Source organism: Callithrix jacchus, chromosome 13, assembly GCF_049354715.1.
Source record: "Callithrix jacchus isolate 240 chromosome 13, calJac240_pri, whole genome shotgun sequence".
Taxonomy (NCBI): domain Eukaryota; kingdom Metazoa; phylum Chordata; class Mammalia; order Primates; family Cebidae; genus Callithrix; species Callithrix jacchus.
In genome coordinates this window covers 58,295,324-58,305,145 of record NC_133514.1, presented here as the reverse complement: position 1 = coordinate 58,305,145, position 9,822 = coordinate 58,295,324, and positions in this window count along the sequence as shown.

Sequence of the window (9,822 nt, the reverse complement as noted above, 5' to 3'; positions counted from 1 at the left end):
ATTTCCCTGTTTTTATTAACATCCTGATCCCTAGAACCTGCAAATGGTACCTTATATAGCAAAAGGGACTTTGCTGGGGTGATTGAGTTAAGGATCTTGAGATGAAGGATTATCCTGGATTATCTGGATGGACTTGATGTAATCACAGGGGTTCTTACAAGACAAGAGAAGAAGGGACAGGATCAGAGAGAGATGTGGACAGAAGCAGAGGCTGAAATTATGCACTTTGTAGACAAATGTAGAGACTGCAAATCAAGGAATGGACATAGCCTTTAGAAACTGGAAAAGGCAAGAAAACAGATCTCCCATAGAATCTCCAAAAGCAATGCAGCTCTGCTGATACCTTGGTTTTAGCCTGTAATATCTATTTTGGATTTCTGACCTTCAGAATTGTAAGATAATAAATCTGTGCTGTTTAAGCCACTCAAAGTATGGTGATTTGTTACAACAGCAACAGGAAACTAGCAGACATAGCATTTAAGTTTATTTACTACCCTATTTCAATGAACCCCTTAATGTTAATTTCTTTCCTATTTGCTCCATTCTCTGTATAACCTATAATCGCTCTACATCAAATTACTCATCATTCCGCAGGACTCCATGCTTTTCACATTGCCATGTTTTTGTGTCATTCTTTTTGCCTAAATTTATATATCTCTGTTTAAATCATCTAGAAGAGAAAAGGAAAAGCCTACTTTAATATTAGTAACTACTAAAGATGTTTCTACCATTTGTAGTGCAGACAAGCTGAAGTTGATGAACGACACCACAGATCATCCCACAAGTTTCCTACCTGAGAAAGTGCAACCTATTATAAGAGTGCCATAAAGATACCCTAATTCGGAAGAATTCAAGCTGGAAAAGAAGGTAGTTCGCTGTGGGTCAGGTGGGGAGTTCTTGACTTAATGTCCTTTTAGCATTGTAGAATAACACTGGGAAGCCAATGTGATGCGAGTTGCAAAGGCAGGTATGGGCATGGCAAATGGAAAGGTGACAAATGATGGGACCTCCTAAAGATGCACCTTCTTTGTGCCTTTCTGTGCATCCTAGTTTTAGTATTTAGCATGCCATGCATTTGAAGTTAAAATCGAAAGCTAACTCAAGAAAAGAGTTGAGACTGTAATCAGCCAGCTTCGGCTTTGCTTGCAGCACTGGCAGTCCCAGAAAAGAGAGCAGCCATCTCCCAGTGGGACAGACAGAACTGCTCTAGCTGACAACAGCCACATTTGCACCTACTCAACCAAGGCAGTAAGCACCTCCCACCACATGCCTATGCAGATGAGCTGCTCCCAGGCTTCTGGGCACTACTCAGTCTGATTCCTGACTGGGCTCACTGCCAAGTCTGCTGAACCACTGGTTTCCAAGATCTACAATGACACCACTATGACTAATTAATATTGCTAAGGCTCCTGCCACAATTGGCCATGGCCTCTGGGAATGGTAGTGACAATAGATACACAGGCAGGACACAAACCAAGCTTTGTGGGTAGTTCCCACAGTTCATTAAGCATCTTGGATTTGTGGATTCATGTATTTTGTCAAACCTGGGAACCTTGGGCGCATTATTAAACTATTCTTCATTCTTTGTCTATCTATCTGCTCCTCAGATGCCATAATTTCAAGTATCCTGACTTCATGATCACTGATTTTTTTTCATCTTTATGCAGTAATTTCAAGTGTCTTGTCTTCATGATCGCTGACTTTTTTTTTTCATCTTTATGCTTTATGCTTATGGCTGCTGTTGTACTCTCTTAGTTTTTTTTTTAATCTCAGTTATTGTACTTTTTCTCAAGGACTTCTCTTTGATTCTTCTTTACAGTTTCTCTTCACTCATATCCTCATTTTGTTCGTATATTGTTTTCTGATTTCCTTCAGTTCTTTGTCCATGTTTTTTTCCTTTAGCTCTTTGAGCGTATTTAAGATAATTGGTTTAAAGTCTTTGTATAATAAGTCTGTTCTAGACTTTCCCAGGGACGGTTTTTGTCCATTTCTTATTTCATTAAATGAATGACAGTTTCCTGTTTCTTTGCATGCTTTGTGACCATTGTTGTTAACTGATCATTTGAATAGTATAATAGTATAATGTGACAACTCTGAGACTCTCCTCCCTAAAGTTTGCTGTGTGTGTGTGTGTGTGTGTGTGAATGCTGTAGTAGTCTGCTCAGCTAGTGATTCCCCAAACTATTTTTGCAAAGAATATTATTCCTTTTTGCAAATATGTTTTGACATATTTCCTTGAGTACCAGGAACTAAAAAGCAACAGCCCTCTCCCAGTCCTTGCAGATTGACTCTGTGTTAGGGCCCTCCTTCAACACTGAACTAGGCTTGTCCTAAGCCTAGGGATTAGCCTGAGGTGAAAGCTAATACTCTTCTCAAGTCGTTCCTGAGCATTCATCTTGCCTAGGCAAACGTGACTTTTTAAATACCCACATATACATATATAGATGATACTGTTTTTGTTTTTGTTTTTATTTTGAGACAGGCTCTGTCTCTAGCTCCCTGCAGCATTGATCTCTTGGGCTCAAGTGATCCTCCCATCGTAGCCTTCCAAGTGGCTGGGACTATAGGTGTTCACCACCATGTCTGGTTAATTAAAAAAAAAATTTAGTACAAATGAGGTCTTGGTATGTTGCTCAGGCCTGTCTCAAACCTCTGAACTTAAGTGATCCTCCTGCCCTGGCCTCCCAAAGTGTTGGGATTAGAGGTGTGAGTCACTGAGCCTGGCCTCCATTATACTTTTGAATGATTTTAATTTTCTAAAGAAACTCTCCCCAGCTTTTCCTCCTAGGCCTTAGACAGTCTATTGTATATTTTTATCACAATCTTTTCCACAGACCACTATGGGTTATTAATGTAGCTTGTTTTTTTCATGTTTCTGAGCAATGCCTGTTACCTTCTCATTCTGAATTCTGGATTTATTTTATTAAGGATTTTTGCATCCATATTTATAAATATTGGCCTGTAGTTTTCTTGTGATGTCTTCATCTGGTTTTGGTTATCAGGGTATTACTGAACTCAGAGAAAGCGATGGAAAGTTTTCCTTTCTATTTTTGGGGAGAGTTTGTGAAGAACTCAAGTGTTTGGTAGAATTGAGTGGTGAAGCCATGTAGGTCTGAGTTTTTTAGTGGGTAGTTTTTTGATTAGTGATCCAATCTCTTGAATATTTTTCCTACCTTCTGTCTCCCCTCTCCCTCTAATACTACCATTATGAATACATTAATGCACTTAATGGTGTTCCACATTTCTCTGAGGTTTTGTCCATTTTCTTCATTGCCTTTTCTCTCTGTTCAGTTTTTAAATAATTTCTAACAATTTGTCTTCAGATCCACCAATTCTCTCTTCTGCCAATTCAAACCTACTGTTGAGCCCCCTCGGGAATTTTTAAATTTCAGTTATTGCACTTTCCAACTCCAGAATTAGCACGTGGTTCTTTAAAAATTTTTTCTATTTATATATGGTAATTAAATATACACACACGTTTAATTTCAACTTTCATTTTAGATATAAGGGGTACACACACGTGGGTTTGTTACATGGGTATGTTGCAACCAAGGTAGTAAGCACAGTACCCAGTGGGTAGTTTTTCAACACACTCCCCACTTCCCACCCCAGTAGTCCACAGTGTCTATCGTTCCCATGTTTATGTCCATGTGTGCTCAATGTTTAACACCTCCTTGTAAGTGAGAACATGCAGTATTTGATTTTCTGTTTCTGTTAGTTTGCTTAGGAGATATTCTTTATTTGATGTGACATTGTTATAATGTTTAGTTCTTTAATCAAGCTTTTGTTTAGTTCTGTGAATATATTTATAATGGGTACTATATATGAACATATTTATAATTTTTTTGTTAGATCTGACATCTGATCACTCTACAGGCAGTTTTTCCTACCTACCTTATTTCCAGTGTATGAGTCATACTTTGTTTCTTTGCATGGCTCATACATTTTTGATGGAAACTGGACATTTTAAATAACATGCTGTAGCTACTCTACTAGTTCACCTCCCTCTGGTTTGGTTATTATTATTTGCTTAAGTTTAGTGACTGGCTGGATTATTTTAGTGTAATCTATCCTTCCCTATAGCCAACAGCGTTGTTCCTCAAGTTCTTCCTCATGAAGGCACAGCTTTTGGTATGCCCAGAAATCCTGGGGATAAAAATGGTACTCGTAGTGCTCTCTTCCACTTTTCCCTCTTACCATCTGCCCTGTTGTTCAGCTCAACTAATTGCTGGCTTATTGCTCTATTGTTTACACCAATGCCCTAGTTTCAGTCTTTGCTGTCTCACCCTTAAGAGCAGCCTTCCCTGAATCCTCTCTCTCTCTCTCTCTCTCTCTCAGGGTGTACTGTCCATTCTGCACTTAACTTTCAAAATATTCTTTCTCCTTTATGATAAATAACTCTATGTTGCACTTCTTTTGCTGTGTGTCTCTTTTGAAAATTCGTTTAAACTAAGAAGAACCCAGGTATCACCACAGCCATCAACAGCGTAATTTCTACTATTTTTCAAAGAACTCTTTTTAAACTTCTCATTTTCTTTTGTAAAACAGTTCCTTTGGGAAGAGATTAGGAGATACTTGTTTTGTTTTCATTCTACCTCCTTTGCAGGCAAAAATCTCTGAGCCAGGGACCTGGAGCTAGATGTGGGAACAATGGCAAGCTTGAGTTGACACTCTAGCTTTAGAAGTTGAGTGCGATGGAATGGGGCAGTAGCCTGAGATCCTCTTTTACTTGCTTTTCCTGGGGTAGAACCCTGTTTCATGAGCCAGAGGGCTATCAATGCCCCAGTGATCTCAGCACATATGTTCAAGGTTTTGTAGCCTGGTGGGAAGAAGACAGCTCCTATCTCTTGGCCACACTGACCCAGGACTTAGTGCTAGCAAAATGCAGTTGAAGGCAGGACAAGAATCACTAAAGTCTTGCTCTTTTGGGGGAAAAAAAACTTCTGGCTGGGAGATGGTGGGATAAGGAACCCAGCATTTTTGGCTGCATTAGTCTGCTTGCTGAGCTTGGAAGTGAGTAATCAGTCTTGGTTCAAACTACCACCGATTTTCATCTTCCTTACTGAATTTTTGTAAATGTTCTTGGATAGATGTTTCTTCATTGCCATATGTCCTCAGGACCATTTCCAGAGGTTTGATATGGCTGCTTTTAATATTTTTCACCAGTTTCACAGTATGAAAATTAAACATTCAAATTTTTTACTAAAAGGGATGTGAAGGATCTCTTCAAGGAGAACTATAAACCACTGCTCAAGGAAAATAACAAAGGATAAAAACAGATGGAAAAACATTCCATGTTTATGGTTAGGAAGAATCAGTATCATGAAAATGACCATATTGCCCAAAGTAACTTATAGATTCAATGCTATCCCCATCAAGTTACCATTGACTTTTTTCAGAGAATTGGAAAAAAACCATCTTAAATTTCATATGGAACCAAAAAAGAGCCTGCATAGTCAAGACAATCCTAAGCAAAAAGAACAAGGCTGGAGGCATCACACTACCTGACTTCAAACTATACTACAAGGCTACAGTAATCAAAACAGCATGATACTGGTACCAGAACAAAGATATAGACCAATGGAACAGAACAGAAGCCTCAGAAGTAATGCCACACATCTACAATCATTTGATCTTTGACAAACATAGGCAATGGGGAAAGAATTCCATATTTAATCAATGGTGTTGGGAAAACTGGGTAGACATATGCAGAAAACTCAAATGGATCCCTTCCTTACAACTTAAACAAAAATTAACTCGAGATGGATTAAAGAATAAACAGAAGAACTAACACCATAAAAATTCTAGAAGAAAACCTAGGCAATACCATTCAGGACATAGGTATGGGCAAGGACTTCATGACTAAACACCAAAAGCAATGACAACAAAAGCCAAAACAGACAAATGGGATCTAATTAAATTAAAGAGCTTCTGTACAGCAAGAGAAACTATCATTAGTGTGAACCAGCAACCAACAGAATGGGAAAAATTTTTGCAATCTATCCATCTGACAAAGGGCTAATATCCAGAATCTACAAACAACTTAAACAATTTAAAAGAAGAAAAACAACCCCATAAAAAAGTGGGTGAAGGATAGAAAACATTTATGCAGCCAACAAACATATGAAAAAAAGCTCACCATCAATGGTCACTAGAGAAAAGCAAATCAAAACCACAACGAGATACCATCTAATGACAATTAAAGTGGTGACCATTAAAAAAAATTAGGAGACAACAGTTGCTGGAGAGAATGTAGTGAAATAGGAATGCTTTCACACTGTTGGTGGGAATGTAAATTAGTTCAACCATTGTGGAAGACTGTGGTGATTCCTCAAGGATCTAGAACTAGAAATACCATTTGACCCAGCCAATCCCATTATGGGGCATATACACAAAGGATTATAAATCATTCTATTATAAAGTTGCATGCACATGTATGTTTATTGTGGCACTGTTCATAATGGCAAAGACTTGGAACCAACCTAAATGCCCATCAATGATAGACTAGATAAAGAAAATATGGCACATATACAGTACGGAATACTATGCAGCCATATAAAAGGATGTCCTTTGCAGAAACATGGATGAAGCTGGAAACCATCATTCTCAGCAAACTTACACAAGAATAAAAAACCAAACACCACATGTTCTCACTCCTAAGTGGGTGGTGAACAATGAGAACACATGAACAGAGGGAGGAGAACATCACACACCAGGACCTGTTGCATGTGGGGTGCTGGAGGAGGGATAGCAGGGGGTGAGGGGTATGGGAGGAATAGCATTGGGAAATACACCTAATGTAGATGATGAGGTGATGGATGCAGCAAACCACCATGGCATGTTTATACCTATCTAACAAACCTGCACATTCTGCACAAGTACCCCAGAAGCCAAAGAATAATTAAAAAACTTAATACTAAAAATACAATGGAATTAACCCCATCATTTTCACAACTATAAAATACTAAAGTCATAGAGTCAAAGTATAGACAATTTAAAGATGGAATTGTATCTTTTTAGCACTAATATTTAACAATAGGAACCAATTTTACTTAAAATAATCTGAATATTATATATGCAACATAAATTTTAGTTCTATAAAGAATCTTATACCAAAAACTCTATAAAATGTTAAGTAAATTGAGCCTATTTTTACCACAGGCCTGGTCAAATGTACACATTAAAACTGATGAACATAATGTGCAAAAAGGCTTGGAAAGAGTTTTATTTCAGTCACTTCAAAATACAAGTAGATTATTATTTTCCTTTGGAAGAAGAAACCAGAAAAAAAAATTCCTGATTGTAACATAGTGACAAATTTCAGATTATATAACACATAACAGGATAAATGGCTGTAGCATTTTTTTTCCAGTTACATTCTTTTATAGTAAAAGTCTAGTATTAAATCTTCGAAGAAAATTTTAATTGTTCTTACATTTTACATATTAAACACAAGTGATTTGTTATTAATATTTGGTACAGTATGAACCTCAGTATTTGCTCAAATAAAGAAAAGGTTACCTTAATATGCTGATAAATATCCTTAGATAAATCCAGCTGTGAAAATGTAGAAAAACTTTTCACTGTAATTACTGGGAACCACAAAGTTAATTTTTACAGGGTGGAAAAACTCCATAAAAATGGATATTCATACTTAAAACCTTATTTTACTATAAAACTATTTCTTTCCAATATTATAAAGTGAACAAAAATTTACAGATATGGGCTTGGTGCTAGATAATATCCATAGAATCTACCATATTAAGGAATAAAAATTGACATGTTGGTGCATGCCTATAATCCCAGTTACATAGGCGGCCAAGGCAGGAAGATCTCTTGAACCCAGGAGTTCAAGACTGGCATGGGCAATGTAGTGAGACCACTGTTGCTTAGGGGAAAAAAAATTGACATGTTTTTAAACATACTTCTAATAAAAATTAAGACATTTTAAAAACAGTTTTTTTTTTGCTTCTAGATAGTCTTAATGTCTTGGATTTGAAACATGACCCCTTTTTGATACAATGAATTATAAAAGCAAACTAGTTCCACATATTAATTATACTTTCAAGTCTAGTTTCTAAGAAGTCATTTCTCTTTAACCTTTCTTATCTATCAATCATTTTCATATAATCTAATGTCCAGATATTATTTGTACAGGTGAGTATCCCTAATCTAAAAATCAGAAATCAGAAATCTTCCAAAATTCTAAACATTTGAGTGCAGACATGACACATAAAGGAAATGCTTACTGAAGCATTTCCAATTTCTAATGAAAGATATTTGGATTAGGGATGCTCAACTGGTAAATATAATGCAAATATTAAAAAACAACAACAACAACAACCAAAAAACAAAACAAAACCAAAATCCAAAACACTTTAAGTCCCAAGTATTTACAATAAGGGATATTCAATGTGTAGTACTATGGGAGTCAATCTTCTCCATGGCTAATTCTCTAATTACCATTTTGTTTGTTTCTTTCTGTAACAACAGTTTAAATGATTTTCAATTATTAAGATAGGTTGACACCACAAAAGTTTTTTAAAAAGATAACTTATATGAAGGTTTCAATATTAAAAAAGAAAAACACTTATCTATTCAGTAGGGAAGAAACAATCTTGTTTATTAAGGTCCTGCATATTTAGAAAGGGTTTAAAAACACATACATTTCCTGGGACACAAACTTACCAAATGTATGTCCTTGCAAAATAACTTCACAGATCAATAGTCTTGAATTTACACAAAGACATATATATGACATACATTTTTAGTTAATATACCATTCAAATGTTTTTGCAGCAACTTTCTACTAGAAAGTACATTAATGTGAGAATGTATGTTCTTTAACCCCTTAAAAATAGTAATAAACAATTACAAAATAATGTAAATGTAGAATTAAGGCAGAGACTACATATTCTAGTATTAATAAAGTCAAACAATAGTTATAAAACTTGCTGCTGCTGAATATTATACGTATATACAGGGTAAGTCTTTTGAAATTTGAAATGCCACCATTGTCATAAGTTCACTCATTAATTTAATGGTTTTCTGGGTATCTTAACATTTCCATTCCCAAATACCTGTGCTTTTAAAATTTTTAACCTGAATTCTACATTGAGTTTCCTCACATATTTACAATGAGATATCTAGCCTCTAGAACCTTCCTTACACAAATGACAAAATATCTTTGCTAAATAAAATTCACACAAAAGTAATAAAACAGTTTTCAAGAAATAGTTCTAACATGTTCATTATAATTATACTGAAAATAGTACATACACTTTTCTTCAGGATTAATAAATGCCACGTGCCAGTTTTAGAGTCACTGCCACATTAGCACATTTTCCTCTTATACATTTGCAAGATAATGACAACCAAAGGGCATCATGTCTGGAATAATTCCAGTAAATCCACATTGTTCAGTAAGATTCATAAAACTGAATGGTTGTTTCCAGTCCCATCTGAATAGAAATGGAAATTCATGCCCAGTTATTTGTATTGTCCCCAGAAATATTCAGTCTGGTAAGTCACTCTCTTGGTCTTCTGAAACAGAGATGCAGAAAGGAAGGTATTCTTAGTAAGAGCAATGGCCTCTTCTGTCACCTCTCATACATCTGTTTTGGTTATAATCCTGGTCAAGGAGGAAAGAAAAAAGAAGTTTTATGTACCAACGGCTTCCTTTCCCTGATCTCCCTCATCATATCTGGATGCTTAAATAGCCAATAAAACCATGTTCCCTTAATTAGAATTCTTGGTATAAACAGATTTAATTAAATCCTTATATACAATCATTTCTGTCACATGTATGCAAAACAAGCCCCA